Source organism: Mugil cephalus, chromosome 17 (assembly GCF_022458985.1).
Source record: "Mugil cephalus isolate CIBA_MC_2020 chromosome 17, CIBA_Mcephalus_1.1, whole genome shotgun sequence".
Lineage (NCBI taxonomy): Eukaryota > Metazoa > Chordata > Actinopteri > Mugiliformes > Mugilidae > Mugil > Mugil cephalus.
Genome location: NC_061786.1, coordinates 8,116,999 through 8,135,563, shown reverse-complemented (window position 1 = coordinate 8,135,563; position 18,565 = coordinate 8,116,999). Strand labels below are relative to the sequence as shown.

The following is an 18,565-nucleotide window of genomic DNA, read 5'->3' as shown; positions in this document are numbered from 1 at the left end:
AGTGGCAGGGACAGGGGACGGAAAGAAAGAGGGTGAAAGACAGGTCATCATTCAGTTACACTGAATGTGGAAAGTTTACTCAGGACACACATCCCTGTTTGACTTGGAGGTACAGTATGGAGTGAAAAGAACCCTTCAGTGGGAATGTCCTCATATAGCTTTCAGTAAAAATATATCTTATTAAGTTTCAGATTAGATTGACAAATTGGAAAATTGGCAAATCAAGCCACCACATTAAAATTCATGAGCTGCTGATTAAGATGTTTGCCAATATTTTGACTTGCATCATGGCCGTGAAGCTGCACTAGTCAAGATTCTGCTGAAGCTACTGACGCCGCTCCAAAAGCAATCTCTGACATAAGTGCTGCTAAAGCAAACCCTTTAAGTGGAACCACTAACACAAGATACATCCATCCCTCCATCCGCCCACCCCATCAAGAAAGACTCCACAGCTACACTCCTCGTTCGTTTCCTCCAAGCTACGAGCTGGCGGTTGCTTAGAAACAAAGCTAAAGCGCGTCACAGCCAGGACCAGAGAGTTAGCCTTCGCCTGCGGCAATATGCAGTTCATGGGGAGATGTGCTGGTCACAGCAGCCACTAGCAACGTCCCAGTCCAGCGAGTAAGAGTTCAGAAGCATGAATGTAAAATGAAACTACACTATTATAGTATAGGCTGATGTATGTCCTGTGTATGCTGTAATCCAGTGTGCTACGGTTGATTGTATTGACTGGTATTCACATTTTATCTTTCTATTGTGATCAGCTTGATCAACTTAAATGCTCTCCTGGTCTCTCTAAGGCTAGACAGTATGATTTAGAACTGAAATATATTGACTCACTGGGTAGCCAACCATCAGACAATTAAATATCCAGAAAACAAGCTCATACAAAGCCAACTGAACTTTAAGGGTTCTTTGAAGACCAAGTTGCATCCTCAGCATGGCTCGACTAGGGTCTGTAACGACCAGATACTTCAACCTGTTGTCAAAGAATCCTGTTGTCCTTCAGCAAGGAATGGTACTCTAACAGTCCAAATGTTTCCCTTGTTTCAACTTGTTAATTGGATATGACCTACCATGACCTGGAAGGTTGTGGACATGACCAGACTTTAGGTAGTTAAAGAATAAAACTATTCTGATAATTGGTTATGAATTCCTTTTAAGAAAAATACAACAAATCCACTTCTTCCACAGCGTCTGAAATGGTCATCTTTGTTGGCTCTCAAGGTCTCTGGATTCTGGACATCTATCAAAGAAAAGCAAGCAATCTGAAGACTGAACAAGTATTGTACCATTTTAAATCAAAGTAACAAATCAGTCAGTGAAGAAAATAAGAAAATAACAGATGATGACAACTATGGATAGCATGGCTTTCATGTGTGCCCGAAGGTCTACGTTCCACAAAGTGAAATGGATTATTGTCAAGTACTTTGTTGGTGAGTTCCACAAACGATGTGCGATAACGCAACCAAAACACGAGATATTTCGATAAATTCCTCTCTCTCTGATCATCACTGAAAGTTCTTCATGACAAGTGCGCCTCATTGTTGCCATGATTTGGAAGTATTATTTGTACCTTTATATCTGATCGTTCTAAAATATTGTTTCCATACCCGATATTAAAAGCTGACACTAATCCATATCACCAGGGCTTGTGAGAATTGTATCACAGGTAATTGATGAAACACAAGATACTACAGTGCCGTGAGAACACCTGGCATCGTCTGTGAGGTCACAAACAATCCTGAACAATCCTAAAATAGAAATGTGATTGAGTGAACACTTACATATTGCTGGTGTTTGCATTAGTTTGAACAGATTAACTGCCACACAATTTGACTATAGCCAGTTTGAACAACTTTCAGCTCAACAGTGCACTCCCTCACGTACCCAGCGAAGATCAGACAAGGGGTTGTTGAGAAAAAGAGAACGAAATAACACGCATCTGGATATTCTTCCATTTATTAGTGAGGTGCAATAATTTATTCACACAACAAAATCTGTCTTTGCTGTACTTGATGGATATTTAAATTGCACAACGGGGATTTTTCCTTGAGTGAAATCAATTAAAGTGCCTGTGATATGCCTCCCACTGTCATCTCCCCATGCAGCAAGGCGAACCCCAGAGGGCAACAGCCGCATCACTGCATTACACAGCCTCTAATGATCGTCCTTGAGGCCCGAGCTCTGACTCCAGAACTCCTATATGTAACGTGCACAACGCAAGCGCCGCAAATGAACGAGCTCACAGCAAACACGAGTGCCGAGGATCAAAAGTGAAAGAAACACTTTTAAGGAACACGGCTCCGTTTTTATTTGCCTCCTGTTCTTTGTCAGAGAGATTACAGCAGTGTGAGAAAACATGAATTACAAGGAGTTCAATATTTGCAGGTGTGACTCACAATCAACAAACTGTTGAAGTCTGCGGGAGAGTATGTGATCCTGCTGCAAAATGAGAACGAGCGCTCCTCCGCCTGGCGCTGCTTTGCGCTGAGAATCGCAGACGCCGGCGGCGGCGAGCGAAGAGAAAAGGGTGCTGAAGACGAGGATGAATTAACACGGGACGGGCAAGGTGAGACGAGGCGAGGCGTGCAGCCAGGCATGCTTATGATGGATTAATGCTGTTTTGCATGAATTAACAGAGGATATATGAAACATGCTGTGACTCTGTTTCACTCAATGGTCAATTTAATACAATTTAATACCTAATTATGTTTCGCTTGTCATACTTTAATGTCGCCTGGACGTGGACAATGAGAGATGGTGATTTAATTGGTGCTGGCACTCTTGTTCGCCACTCGGCTAATGCCATGGGTTTTGTCAATCTGATATAGGCAACAGATAATAACTCATTATCTTTAGTTATTAATGTTGTGCACTCTCAGAGAGCGCAGGCATCAAATCCTATTGGGATGCTTAAAACCTGATCACAAACAGATTAGGAGGGTCGACTTTGTAAACACTAGTCGTGGCTCTGCTACATTAAGAGAAGGGAGCAGCAAGGGCCACATAGATGGACTCTACACAGATAAATGCTCCGGGGACTAATTAAAGTGTTTTATGGGTCTTCCCATAAGATTGAAGATAAGGTCACCAGACAAATGTGGACTGAGTCAATAGTAGAGGTCAGTGGGTCTTGAGCTCATCTTCTGTTGTTTTGGGTGCACTACGACATTTAAAAGAAAGAGTATTTATTTTTACATGGAAGCAGAGCTAAGACTGAAAGACTTTTACCTGACTTTGAAACCAGGTTCCATGACACACTTAAGGAAAAATGTTCGAGATACTTTTTTGTAATCTTAATCTGAAACCGACAGGATATTGCCATGATTCTCGCGTCAGATCTGGCACCATTGATTACACCACCTTACATGATCTTTACTTCCTTTCGGGTGTTCCCTTCACGGGTCTCCACGGCGGATCATCTGCTTCCATCTCACCCTGTCCTCTGTATCCCCCATTCTCTCACACCCATTGCCTTCCTGTCTTCCTTTACCACATCCATATACCTCCTCTTTGGTCTTCCTCTAGACAGGTGTGACGCAAATCCGTTCAGTGGTGCCAATTCACCTGCAAGCTGGTTTGTAAATGTTTATCTAACATAAAGAAGAAGAACTTGCGGTAACTTGTAATCAGGGGCAAGGTGTAAAAATGGCAAAGAATTGAGATGTCTGTTCAGTACAGGTGACTGTAGACGAGATGAGTCAAATCGGTGGTCAAAATGTTCAAGACACCTGGTGTAACATGATGAGTCTGTGAACAGTTTGGTAAGTTTAAGGGCGGATCTATAAACCCTGACATTACCAAACAAACAGAGCCGTACCCCATTACGAACAAGACTTGATCTCGCCACTAAATGTCGGAATGGGTGGATAGCCTGAGCCTGTCATAACAACTTTTTTAGTAAGAAAGGAAGACAGAACTCTATTTTAGAGTTGTCACCACAGTTTTAAATTAGTTCAGTCATGTCACTGCAGCCTCGCAGCTCGCGTACCAACCTCTCCAAATTAGACAGCAGTCACAAAGAAAGTCACCGCGACAGAAGACAAAAATGTTGAGTAATAGAGGTCTCCTCTGTCCAGACAGAAGGTCCCGTTAAGCCATCAGCATGTTCGTTAAAGAAAGTTCTCCGCTGTCTGCTGGTTTTCCGTTGTTGCCCCTCAGACCCTGGGATGATAAGTGGCAGCGCGGGGGAGATTTTATCGGTTGAGAGGTCGTCTGGGTGCCAGAAGGAAATACCACAGGTTGCGTTACCTGTACAAAAAGCCCCGTGCAGGTCGACATTGATGGATTGTTTGGTTTTCAGAATAAACGTTAAGTGGGGCTGGCTGTCTGAGTCGCTGTGTTTTAGAGAGAACCCAAATTAAATATCTTGCATACTCTCTGAGAGCACTTGAGCTCAAAGGGAGTGACCCCGCTGCTACTAAATAGTAACAATACCGAGAACGTCGCCACTGACTGGATTATTTTTGAAATCACAAAAATGGCTTAATTTCTCCTCCACATGATTCAGAGCCCTCAGCTAAAAGTGAGGTGGGACAAAAAAAAACATGGTATTACATTTCAGTTAAACACCGTGAGCTGTGGCGTACATCCATCATCTGCGGCTCCACAGCTCAGCATCCTGCCGTCAAGGTTAACGTGACCTCCGCTGAGGCTGGGTGACGAATTAATGTTTCCTGAGGTCAACATTGGACCCAGGCATTGAGTTGTTGTGAGGATCCTTCAGGAAAGTGGAGGGCTTTGGGGCGAGGACACGGTACACACTATTAACCCCAGTGATCTTGGATTATTGTCACATCGGGCTGGAGCCAGTTATCACACTCTGGCCTGGGCGAAAGGGCCAGCTGCTGTGTCCCGAGGTCAGCTTGTCACAGGAAGTACTTGCGATTGAACACGGTCAGCGTCAACAACAAAAAAAAAAAGTCGCACTCATTTTGTGTCTTTTCAGGAGCACGGGTTGAATTTCCACGCTTTCCGCTTGTCTCTCTGACTGACTCTCAGATAAAACCAACAATCCCCCTGGCAGTTACCAGACAGATCTACAAACAACTGCATTATCAATAAATCATTCTCTAAATTCTCTTTAATTTCTGATTTCCAAATAAAATGCCTCGGAAAATTTGCGTGGGAGGGGAGATCATTTGTGAGCAGATCCGCCACGGCCACGGATGATTCAGATGTTCCCTCATGGGGAAGGAATGAGGAGGAGGGGACAGGGCGTTAGCTCAGCCTCACAGAAGTGCAGTTTTGTCATAATTGTCTCCGAGGATAATGACAGTCCCCTCTAGCAGTTCAAACTGCGAGCATTGTTCCTCGCTCACTTGTTTATGCTCCTTGAGCGAGCGTGTCCTCCTGAAAACCAGGATGGGAGGAAAGTGGTGATAAGTTTATTTTCAGCGATGTAAAGTGTGTCTCCAGCTCCTGAACTGCACCGCCAATGCATGAAATGGAAAGAGCCAGAGCCGGAGATATGTGTTTGAGGTGCTCCACCATCTTTAATGATATCATCGTAGTTTGAAAGCAGGCTCATCAGACACAAATGGCGAAATAATGACAGGAAAATCTGAGACTGCAGTCGGCGACTGCCTGAATTATTATGTAAGGTTTATTGCTGCAAAATCCACTTGTGTAATATAGGTAATTGTGATGCCATTTCCTCAGCATCATTTAGATTTTGCCTAGGCAAACTTTTCAGTCCTCTGGGCGTTTATTTGTCATGTCACAACCGACTTTTACCTCGACTGGCGGCAATGAATTCTGGGCCGGTGGGAAATCTGTCCGACTTGCTCAACTCATTTTGTGTTCACCTGAGCTGCACCGAGGTTAATAGCTAATAGAGCCTCAGATAGAGCGATCGCTGAAGTACTATATCCCCAAGTTCCTGCATGCCGGATGTGAATGCACCTAAACGCAGATCATTATTAAAAATACACACAAAAAAAAGAGGCGCGCCGGCATTAGGGGAGAATGGAGAAGACCGGATAGAAAAGGAAGCCTTATTTCCTGCTAGATGACATGCTTTCAAGAGTCCAATGTGTTTTCCCAGTGCTACTGAACCAAATATCTGGCTAAATGAAGAGGCTGCCGAGCATGATAATGTGATTTCACTGCAAGCGCAGGAACTAGAGAGGAACAACACAAAGTGAGAGGTAGTGTTTGGCACGGAAACCAGCACATCCTGGATCGAGCAAAAAATAGCCCAAATGTTCTCCTGCAGGATGTGTGTTGTGTTCATTATCTCCCGCGTCATGCTGATTCAGTGTCAGTGAAAGACTTACTGTCTGTCATAGGGCACGGCGGACTGAGTCTCGCTGTTACGTAAAGGGATCGCGCTTCCCCGTGACCTCCGGCTGTTTGAGCTCATCAACTTGTAAACAATGCGCCGCAATAAACCGATGAGCGCCAAGTCATCGAGCTAAAGCCCTCCTTGTTTTACGAGCTGCCCTGTCGGCGCTACGTTAAATGTCGGTTACGTCAGCGGGGTTAAAACGTAAAGGCCCGACCCTTCCGTGCCTCGCCCTGGTAAATTCTACAAAAACACAGCGCTGGTGGAAAGGAGACATCTGCTCCAGCGGGAAATGCTCAAGAGGGGGAACATTATGTGGAAATTCAAATGGGTGAAAATAGGAGTGTTCATGATTCACCCATGCTGCAGCCTGACAGCAGCCATCAGTCTTACGCTCTCCCAGTCCGTTCTTCGGAGCGCTCTGAGCCTATACATAGCAACAGGGTGCTTGCGATTCAGTTGCGGCCCAGTGCATCATCCGATATCTCCGGCCCCGTCTGACGCTTGGCTAACCAAGCGACGCCTCTGCAGAGACTTCATGAATAAAAGCGCAGCAATAAACTTTGATTGTGATCAAAAAATCCATGCCGGGCTTAAATATGGCGAGTTTGCGGTGCTCTGTAATCACAAGCATCTCGAAGGCACCATCATTTCAGAGAGCAATGATTAATTTCTCCGGGGCTGCATCCACACGGGGCCCTGGATCGTGTACGCAGGCCCACTGAAGAGAAAAGGGCAGCAGAGAGACAACGTGAAATGATGACATTGGTGGTTCAGAAGGGGGAATTTTATGAGTCTTATTACAGTAATTGGATCTCGTTGCTGAAAAATGTGAAGAGCTCCTGCCTGACTGAGTGGAACAAACAGGAGAGAAACTCTTACCTTTGCCCCTGCGACTGTGTGTTTAAGGAGGAATGGGAAGAGAGGAAGAGGTGGTTAAAGGGAAAGGCAGCGAAAGGCTCCCAGATGCCAGGTTTGGTTTTTAATAAGGAACTCTGAAGAAAGAGGCAGCGCCCGCAGGGAGAAGACCTCAGAGCCGCTGACCACCGCAGTGTGAAGGGACGGACGCACTCGTATTAAGAAGAGGACAAAGGCAGCAGAGAACAGAGAGGAAAAGGCCTGATCTGGAACATGATCGGGTTTTCCGCGGTTTTGATTCAATAGATTAAATAGACTGCGGCGAGACATTCGCTCGCAATACGAAATGTAAAATGCCGTCTCGAGTTCCATAATGCAGTGTTAAAACAAAGCGCGCAAGAGAGAGAGAGAACGTGTGAGAGATGAGGCTCAAAGAGCTGAAGAGAAAGGAGGAAGAAGGAGTCAGACAGACGGCGTACAAGGTATCATAACTGTGAAGGACTGGTGCCTCATTAAAACTCCTTTTCCCTCCTGAATCTAAATGTTAACGGTCAATTAGAGCTGACACTGAATTTGACCTGGAGCTCCGCTTTCACTGTGTTTGGAATAAATGTTTTTATATGGATCGTAACACCTGAATCAATGTCATTGTCCTTCCTCCGTGTGAATCCTTCATCTGCTCCTATTAATATAATGAACTGACCGAAATAAGTGTTTTCAGAGTTTGACATCACACGGATTTGTGAGAGAGGTTTCTGAATGACTAAATAAGTGTGTATTTGCTGCTAAGATTTTGACTTACATAAACCTAATAATACATTATATAATATACTGGAGGTAAACTAGTGTCTAAACAAATACCGTTCCAGTTACCAAAGAAGTTCAACAGTTTCCTTAGGAGTGATGACGACAAATAAATGATTGGCAATTGTGGATTATTATTGGTTGCCAATTTTCAGGACATCAAAAACTCCGTGATACGGGCAGGTCTAAGGGCAGGCGGCAAAGAAGTGTATAGATCATAGCCCTTTCTTGTTGACTGGCAAAGGACTTTAACAAAGAGTTGCCATGACCAACAACATTGATAATACAGTGACCTCCATGCAATACATCAATTCTTTTTTAAGTCTGTCCTCTTTAAAGTACAGTGGCTCCCGCTGCCAGACGTACAAAGACGACCAAACCCTGAGAGTTTGCTCCAGTTCGTTTTGTTTCAGATCGCAATAAGGTCTTCCTTTAGTTGATAGCTAATAGCTGGTACGACAAAGTGTTACCCCCTAGATTTTTTTTGCGTGTGTGCCTCTAAATATGATGTTACCCCAACTATTCAGAACTATTAGTAGAGTATATGAAATGTTTGCACATAGAATAAGAGCATGCGTTTTGTATCAGGCCGCCTTAAATTACCATAATAACATGGATATTGGATTTAGCGACAAAAGGCAGCAGCCTGTTAAGTTCATCTACAGGAATACTAAACAGGAGCTGTTGAGACGTGGTATTCTGTGGACAAAAGTACGTGAGGTATGTAATAAATCTTAATTATAGCAAACAGCTGACTTTCGATCTAACCTTGCCAGCTAGCAAGTTTAGACGAGAAATTAAACCAATGAGACAGAAATCACTATACCCAGCCTGGCAGACATTTCAAAACAGTCAGTAAACAGTGAGGAGTGTTCAAACAATAATTATAAAGACTTAATGCATCTTTAATCTCTTAAATCACATTGACATTAATTTATTGTTAATTTAGTTTATATTTGGGAGTAAAACTTGGGGATTTTTGATAAGTGGAAGGAAATTGTCCCCAAGTAAGTTGTGTGTTTGTCAATGCCAACCATCTGGCAGTTTTGTCCAGTTTTCTACAAAATTATTTGCAGCTAATCATTAGTGGCATCATGCCATAATACTTCTCACAGCCGCTGATGTCTTTCCAAATGATCAAATGGTTGGCATTTAACAGCCACCGTCAACTGGGAGCCGAAAGACATCTGCTCCAGGAGCAGGGTGACGACGCCTCCCCTGGCCAATTTCTATCACAGCCCCTCAGAGCTTTCTTGGTAATGAGACTATTTGCGTGCTGACGGTCAGTTGCTCTTGTTATCACCCCCTGAGCCCAATAAAACCACATGAGGCTCGGTGAAGTGAAGTTAGAGCGATTTCAAAAGTATGACTCTCATTTTATTTATGACTGCATTCTGCCCGAGAATGTGATGCTTATGGGCGATAACGGCGCAAATATTTGGAGATATATTCATCTGTGAGTCATATTGCTGACAAAAAAAAATTTAAAAAATGGTAGCGTTTGTGCGAACCACCTCTCGCTGTGTTTCTTGAATTAGTCATAAATGGAAGCATTCGCGAAAAGCCCATCCAAAGCCTTCCCCTCTGAGTTGGCTCAAACTCTCCACGATGCCTCTGCTGCTCATCAGCCTTTCGCCTCGAGTGATGTAAAGCTTCCCCATCGCTAACCCTGGACTCTCTGAGAAAAGCTGATCCGCACGCCCTCCTCTGCAGCTATTACCTGGACAGATGCTCACACGGGAGACACGCGCACACACAATAGAAGTTCTTATTTCACCTGCGGACTGATTGGTGGTGCTGGGGTTTCTCGCGGCACATTGCGGAAACAAAATAGTGGAGCGAAAAAAGATTGAAAAGTGCGTCCGATTTCGACTTCTGCTAAGGCCGCTGAAGGCCTCTCTCGCGCTCGTGCGTCTCTATCTTTGCCTCCTCGTTACTCCAGCCTGCGATTTTGGTATTCGCAGTGACTCAGAGGCAGACGGATCGATGGCAGCACAGTGTGTGTGAGAGAGAGATGTTCCATTTCAATCTCCATACCAGATACATTCTCTCACATTTGTCATGCCTGTGCTCAAACTAAACCTACATTAGATGGCATGTAATATCTGCGGGAGTGCGAGCAATCTGCCGTGACTTTCTCTTCTCGGCATACTTCAGGTTTGCCTGATAAGGTCGTGCGTGTCACACACCCGACGGAGAGGCTCCGTGTGGGCCATTAACAATTCATTTCGAATGTAGTGGAGGGTAATGATAAGTGTAAAAATATCAAAGCGGGGGTGGACGGCGTCAGACAAGCGCGTTGAGCGACAATAAGTGGTGGCTTGTGCGGTTCTCTGTGTGTGCCTGCGACTCAAAGGAGGACGAGGGGCCGAGAAAGCAGAGAGAGCAACTTTGGTTACTTGTGATAAGCTCAAAGGATTGACTGCCTGCTGCACTTTTCCTTGGCGCCCAGTGAAGGGAAAAAAAAAATTGCTTGCTGCTTAAATAACATGTTTTCTAAATCCCACTTCACTCGTCAGCTGCAGGCAATCTTCAGATGGCATATTTTCTTCTTACTCTCCCTGCTCACTACTTCCCTTTCTCTCTCAGATGGCTGTCAGTGACATAAAACTGCTGCTTTGCCATGCTCTCAAACACTAAGCCGCTGAAGCGTTGTGTCGGCCACCCAGGGCCGGCCGGGAACAGCGCTGAGATCTACTGTTGCACTGTTGGCCATCAGGCCGCTTGGCTTCCTGTCTGTGTACAGTATGGTGTATGGAGTGCAGCCAGATCTGCTGGCAAAGGCCGGCAAAGCCGCAGCCCTTAATCTAAGCCGAGGGACATGACTTGTCAAGCTGAGGGACAAAGGACACTGAATATGCCAGCTACAACATCCAAAACAGAAGGACAGCTTTTTGAGATTTCAGTCTGTAACATGAGAATTTAAAGCTAGAAAGCTGAATCTTGTGGATTGTTTTTAAAGTTCCCATATTATGCTCACTGGAGCGACTTTTTGACTTCCTGAAATTCAGGACCAAGGCTGAATTTGGGGTAATACACTTTGAAAACAATGATGTTAGACACCAATATGACATTGTTGAAAAAAATGTATAATATGGGCCATATATAAGCCAGACTGGGGGAAACTTATTATCCAGGGATAAGATTTGGAGCAGAATCATTCAAACCTAGCTGTGATCTGAGTGCTCACAGTGTGGACAACTTAGATGATGCCATACAATATTTTCATATCAAATCAGCAGTCCACATGTACTCTGCTGCACCTATATCCTTGTGGCCGTTCTCCATTTCACTTAGTGGAAAAATAGCAAAGGGCAGGCTAAGTAAAACCATAGACTGTATGTGAAACACAGAGGAAAAAGAAGAGATAGCTCGTAACTGGCCAGTCAGTAGATTCAGTATGTTTGTGAACATCACAACTCTAATTAACAGTCTCACAGTTTTTATTATGTATAACTGACATCAATAAATTGAACATGACTGAAACTGAAACTGAATAATTTATATTTTCTCTCACTTGTTCTATAAGATAAAATAAAAATAGAATTTTTCTATTTTTCAACTGAGAATAAAAACTGAACCTATTTAACAAACTAATGTCCAACATATCTATACAAGACAAAGCTTCATTCATTTGAATGGTCATTTCCATGCGCCCCCTGCACGCACATGTCCTGCATGATTCCACAATTTTGTTTTGTGCATTAGCATCCCCCTTCAACTATTTCCAAGTTTGTTAGGCTCAGAAAACTGTTTTTACAAAATTGTGTGTAGGAAAAATGCTTTTCTGAGCCAGTGCACATCATGCGCATGTGATGCATGCAGAACTTGCAGTGACGTGGTTTGGTCAGTACGTCGAAACAACTGCATCTTATGGTAGGTGCCTAAAAGAAAACAAAAGTATAAAAAAATTTGTACATGTACATGTAAAATTTGTACATTTGTACATGTACCGTCAGACAGATATGTGTAAGACAGATATGTGAGATGTGAGTGGGTGGTTCCCATGCAGAACTGGTGCTGACTGAAATTACACAGCTGTTGTCGCTACAGTTGTGCACAAATGTCTGGAGCTTTGGACTAAAAATGTTGATACTGTGAAGGTCCTTGGTCATTTAGGTCATGGCGAATTCAAAAAACAAGCTGAAAAAAAGGGCAACTGGACTTACTGGATTTCTTGAAGATGTTTCAGTTTTGTTCTTCAGTTCTAAAGGACTAGTAGGGTTAAAATAGGAACATCTGTTGGTGTCCACCTGGAACTCACAGGACTAGGGTCTGTTAACCATGTATCTACAACAAAGTCTTCATGTCTGTCCTCTGAATCTGAATCCCATTGCCAGCTTAAGACTGGAGTCTCTGGACATTAATGGAAAACTAGATTCCTTGGGGAAGACAGGATCAAAACAGATTCTTCCAATTCTATTATTTAGTCAATATTTCATTAGATAACCAGAAACAGAATGTATATGGAAACTCCATGGTGTGGATCATCTGTGCTGCACAACGCACAGCGATCAGTACTCCACTCACACCTCCCATGAGCCTCCTCAATATTGGATGTTGACCTTGGCCCTTCGGTCTGACACATGACGTATCCTATTCGTCTAGCCAACGTACAATGTAAATGGTTTTCTGGAAATTAAAAATCCATGCGGCCCAATTCAATATAGGACAGCGTTTCTGGGCAGCGGAGGAATATGCATTAGGGCGTAATGATATTATCTATAACTCCTGGAGGAGCTCTGCTCTCAAGAGGAAATGACCAGAGGCTCCATGCTGTATGACATGACATTACTGATAGACAGCCATCTATGGTGTTAAAGTGGGTGTTAACACTGTTGAAGGCAGTGAATTATACTGGGGAGCTTGGTGTTTAACAGATCACAGTTTAGTGCGTTGGCCTGGGTAACATGGAGAAACTTGGCGTCCAACATATTAACTCAGCTGAGTTGGCGAGGATGCACCAAGACTAATGCTTCCACACTGAGCTCAACTGTTTAATGACCGTAGTGGGCTGGATGTTTGGAGATGTTTGACGGTACGTTCATGTTTCCTCGATCACCTTTAGTTTCTCATCCTGTGCTCTCAGTTATTTTGTCTTATTTGCTTTATTCAAAGTCTTTTCTGCACTTTGTACCACCTCCATACAAGTATTCATACAGTGTATAGACATAAGGTCCAAGCAACAATTATCCTTCCCATAAAAGCACAATTAGCTAAACAAAGTAAAAGTATATAGACTCCATTTCTGTGAAATAAGACTACTCAACCTTTCCTGTTTTCTATCCCTGCCTCTTCCTGACTCATTCTATACCCTTCAACTCACTCTGCCCTTCTCCTCTTCCAAGCATATTCTGTCTTTCTCTCCCTCGCTGTTAAGTTCAGGGTCTCTGTGAAGGTCCGGTTAATGGGGATGTGCTCGGGCTCACATTTGCTGTCAGTGAGCAAACCGCCGCGCATCAGCAATGCATCAGCCGAAGGACGAGGCTCTAATTGTGGCTTAAAAACAGCTGTGATTTCATTCCCCCTGAGCAACACAAAATGAGTCTGACACCATGAGTAAGACCTCGACTGGACTTATGTGAATTTTCGTCAAAGCTATTATCCATTTTCTGGGTAAGACACCTTCTGATAATGTCAGTTTCAGAGTTTGAAGTCGCAGAGTGTCAGTCAAGGTGAGCTCAGCAACTTTTCAATAATGTTTAAGGTCAAGCTGTCTTGAAAACTGTCCTCCATGCCCTTGCTCTATCATATCTATTATTCAGACTTCTCGTTTTTCCATCTTCAGTGAGAATAGTTCACACACAAAGATGAGCAAATGTCCCCTCCTTTTCTTCCTCCTCTGTGTTGTATAAAGGTGCATTAGTTCATGTCACGGTTCTTTCTCACTGTCTGGAGTCGCGTCCTCTTGTATTTCACATGAAAATTTGGGTCACGTCACCAAGCAACATAAATTCATCCATTCATCGAGGGAGGCGGGTTTAGCCCTGGACAAGTTGGAAGTCTACTGTGTAACACAGAGAGACAGACAACCATTCACACTCACACTCACAGCCAATTTAGAATCACCAATTAACCTAACCAGCATGTCTCTGAATGATGGGAGGAAGCACGCAAACACAGGGAGAACATGTAAACCCAGAAACCTCGTAAACAATACCTTTGCCTTAGGGTTAGGGTTAGGGCAAAAAAACAAAAACTCCTTGTCCTAATCCCAAGTATTGGCCAGTGGCCCTAATTATAATTTTTCCCTCTGGGTTTGATGGACTCCTCGTGTGACTAGGGCTGTGGGGGAGACTCATGTCAAGCAGACCTTTATATCAGCCCACATGATGTGCTTATAGACTTGCAACTGATACCATTATTGACACATCTGTTGTTTTAAAATGTCAAACGTAGTCTGTCACATAGAACCAGAGCTTATGCTGATGATATTCGATTTTGCTCTTGGCTTTGCAAGTGGTGGCTATGGTAACAGCAATGATGCGCACAACTAGAACTGGCATTATCTCTTTTTTTTCTCATTTCTTTGGAGGTTTCCAAGCAAAACACACCAAACAGACGTCAACATCAAACACCTTCATGTATCAAGGAGCTGGGGCAAAATGTTACACTTGAACACAAAGCTAGTAGGTAGGTTCTGCACCTACTTGAATGGAAATAATTCTGTGTGCCAGCAGGTGGATGTAGTCTGTATTTGTCATTCAGAAAGGTCAACCAGAAGAGCTAGGTAGGCTATGTAAACTGACCTACAGAGCCATCCTCTACTGGATCATGCCATCTATCATGCCGATCACTTAGTCTACAGATGGCCAATCCAGACGGCGGTGTCTTTGTGAAAATATTTGCATATTTGAATGCTCAGATTAGGGGAGGATGTAAAATGAGAGTGGTGTGTTCAGCGTGTCACCTCTTGACTTAGTCATTTGCTTGCTTTCATCCCTTCTGTTTCTTGTGCCCTTGCTTGCTAAGTTGAACAGCCGGTCACAGTGACCTCTCTGACCAGGTTTGCAGCTGGTTCAACATTGGCTCAATAGGCTGAAAAGCTGTCGACAGAGGTCAGGCTGGTGCCAACTGTGCAGGACACACCACAAAAACAAAAACAGTTCCTCACTGACAGACACTGGTCAGACATTGGTGCATCACGTCGCTTTAGTATACAGTGCTCCGATGAGGCATAACATTATGACGACTGTCAGGCTTAGGGTTAGTAAATAACATTGGCCATCTTGTGACAGTTCAATGTTCTGCATTTGAGTGGAAGTTAGTAAGTTAGATTCCAAACTGATCAAGAATCTCTGGGGTGCACTAGAACAAGCCTGATCCACAGAGGCCCCTCCTCTCAACCCATGGGACCCAAAGGCCCCCACTAATTAACATTCTGTTGCCGTCAACACGGGACACCCTCAGAAGGCCCATGTCCATTCTCTGATGAGTCACAGCTGTTTCAGAGGCACAAGGGAGACAATATTAGGAAGGTGGTCATAATGTTATGCCAGCTGCGGCACATATTTTCACATTAAATTCAACAGTCCTAACTGCACTCTAAATACTCAACAAGAGCTCTTCTGTATTTTCGTAGAGCGCCGGTTCTTTCAGTCAGTACGTTCAGATTTTGCGCCGCATGACAGGATAATGCTCGGGAAAGATAAGACAGAAAACAATTACTGACTAAGACAATTCAAATCACTCAGCTAGAAAAAAAATCTAGGTAACACGTTATTTAAAAGTTAATGACAACCAGCAAAATTAAAAACACATATGTCCTACCGTGATGCTGCCAAAGATTACGTCCAGTGATGTTTTATGTGTTGCTGTGCGTGTTATACAGCATATTTATGAGATAAGGGGTTTGAGGGTTCCAGCAGGACATGCAGCCTCTGGCTCAGCATTCTGCACAACAAGATGTGCAAATGGGCATGTTTGCTCTTCAAACCCTCTCAGTCTTCCTTCCCTCACACCATCAAACATTCTTTCTCTCCATCTCTCGCTTTTTCCTCTGCCTCTCTTGCAGGATTATCACCTGCAGGCAATAAGGCCCTGGTTGGCCTTGTAAACGCGTTAAATTCTTCTCTGACAATTCTCACGGCGAACACGGGAACGCAGAGATAAGGGCTGGCTACTTTATGCAGGCTTGGAGCGTGGTGACAAATGGAAGTACTAGTTTTGTACATTGTGGGAGTTAAAGCTGCAATAAGTCTTCTTTAAAAGAGACGCGAAAGAGGCTGCCTGTAGTGGCTAATCAACAAAGAGATATACCCCAACTTTTAAAGATCATGCAGTGTCTCTCAGCTCACCATTTTGCTTCACTCTCAACTCTTTCTTCACCATCATTTCCGAGTGCAAGGCGCCTTTGCTTTTATGAAAAAGAAAAAAAAAGCACATCACTATATGCTTGTGAACACAGTGGAGCTATAGGAGCAAAAGAACCAAACAGAGTTAAGAAAAAGAGAGTGGTTATTGGACTTACATCTGACTTAATGTCCCTCTCTGTCTTCTCTAATAGATTGTTTTAGTGTCTTTCAGCTCGCCGCTCTGTTTGACTCTCACCTCTTTCATCAACATCATTTCCAAGTGAAAAAGGAATCTCGTCTGTACATAAGTAAGCTTTATAACCACTTGAAGGGAGCCAGAAAGTGCTTACAAATGGCTTGTGAACACAGTGGAGCTATTAGTAGCAACATATATCTCTAATGGGTTAGTGAGACTGAAAAGAAAAGGACTGATTATTGCACTTACATGTGCAATAACGAATGTCCACGTAAATGGGGAAATACGTGCAAACCATTTTATCTGTTTCCAAGAAAGCAACTTGAAAAAAACGTATTTATTCATTAATTTGTTTGCGTGTCACAAGGGAATATGTACTGTCTTTCTCAAAACCATTAACGTTTAATGTGTTCCAAATAAGAAACAGCTGTTGAAGATCTTCGTCTGAATAAAACACAGACGCACATGGAAAAGCTGAGATCAAAATGAAGTGTCATTCGACGCTATAGATATATTTTGATCACTGTTCAAGTCTCCCTGTGGTTTCCCTGCTGAGGTTTGAGGGACTCCACTCTTCCCTGTGCCTCGACCCCCCTGGGGGTCTGCAGAGGTACGGCAGCGGGGTCCCAAAATCTTTGGTTGACTACACATTTTTCTTCTATATTTTTTTATTTTCTATTTTTCCTCCACAAATTTAAATCTCTTTAAATAAAGTAGGCCCCACCTCTATCGCTGCTGAGCCAATCACGAGGCTGCATATTATGTGCTGACTCTGGCAGGTTCTCTGCAATTGGCCCGATTCAGTCCCCATGTGAAATCCAGAAGCATTGCAATAGTAGCAGAAGAGAAGCTAACAGTACATGGTATATATGTTGTTTATGTTTATGACCACCCTACTGTTGCACATGTTTGAAATTAAATAAAAGAATATTTGAACCTGTGCATTATATGGATAGCTTAATATTGAATGCAAAATGACAATAATGTATGTTTATAAGCACTAGGCCGAGTTTATTATAGAACACATATAGTAGGTAGGGGGTCTCTACTTAATCTCTCCCTCTGTTTGGGGTCCTTGGCCTGGAAAATGTTGAAGACCCCTCCCCTATGGAGGCACCTCGGGAGCTCCCTTCTCCCCAGACCCATGCACATTTGCACTCATGAAATACCACACACGTGCACACACACTGCCCATCCTTCCCCCCTGGGCCCCCCCACCCTACACCCCCCCTCTCTCTGCCTGTCTCGGCGGGAAGGTCACAAGAACACAGTTATCATGCTCGATTTGATTACGTCTTAATCCAATCAAGCAAAGCAGAGAGAGCGCCATTGATTTCTGAGGCACAGAATAATGCTTATTGGGCTTAGAGGCACATGGCTGATTCCTGGACAAGGTTAAGTCCACAGGGAAATATCATATCTGTCACTGAGCCCATCGTTGGAGCCTGATCGTTGTTTATTTCCACGTTTATCCCTCACGGTGCCACAAAGCTGCGAGCTCCTGCCGTAGCCACGCAGGTAATGCCTGGTCGCGCTTGTTAGCGAAGACTGTCAGTAGCAGCAGGTTATCGGATGAAAGAACAGAAGACGCGCGGCTGAGCAGGGGGACCGAAGGGGACAGAGCCCTCCTCAGAAAGTAATCCATGCACAGAGAAGGACTTCTGGAATGAAACTGAAGGAGACACACGGGGAATGGTATTCACTCGGAGATGGAGAATGAAGGAAGCGCGAGAGGAGCACTTGAGCTAAGCAGCTTTCCACCGCTCACATACATCATGAGAGGCACGTGTATGTACACAAACTATAACATTCAATGAGATGTGAAGCACCAGCGTTCAGTCAGCATTCTGAAGACGTGCCTTCCGGCCTTCATGCTGCCAGTCACGTCAGCACGAGTGCATGCATGAAGATGGCTGCCTCCTGGAATTACATTATCTTTACCGTCCCCATCCTACACACGTGACCATTTGAAATGTTGAGCTTTACAGTTAATGAATCCAGGAGGACGCAATCTTGCTAAGTGCGGCGGATTTTCTTTTTTCTTTCGGGCATGAAACCTAACACTGGTCCGTCGAAGAACGGCGCATCCACAGCAAAGCGTCGCCCCCACGCTCCACTTCCCAC

The 18,565-nt window shown here is 43.9% G+C and overlaps 1 protein-coding gene across 8 annotated transcripts in view; it reads right to left on the bottom strand.

The window, feature by feature from the left end:
- dlgap2a (discs, large (Drosophila) homolog-associated protein 2a) overlaps positions 1-18,565 on the bottom strand; it is a 174,920-nt gene that overhangs the window by 70,245 nt on the left and 86,110 nt on the right. The window lies entirely within an intron of this gene.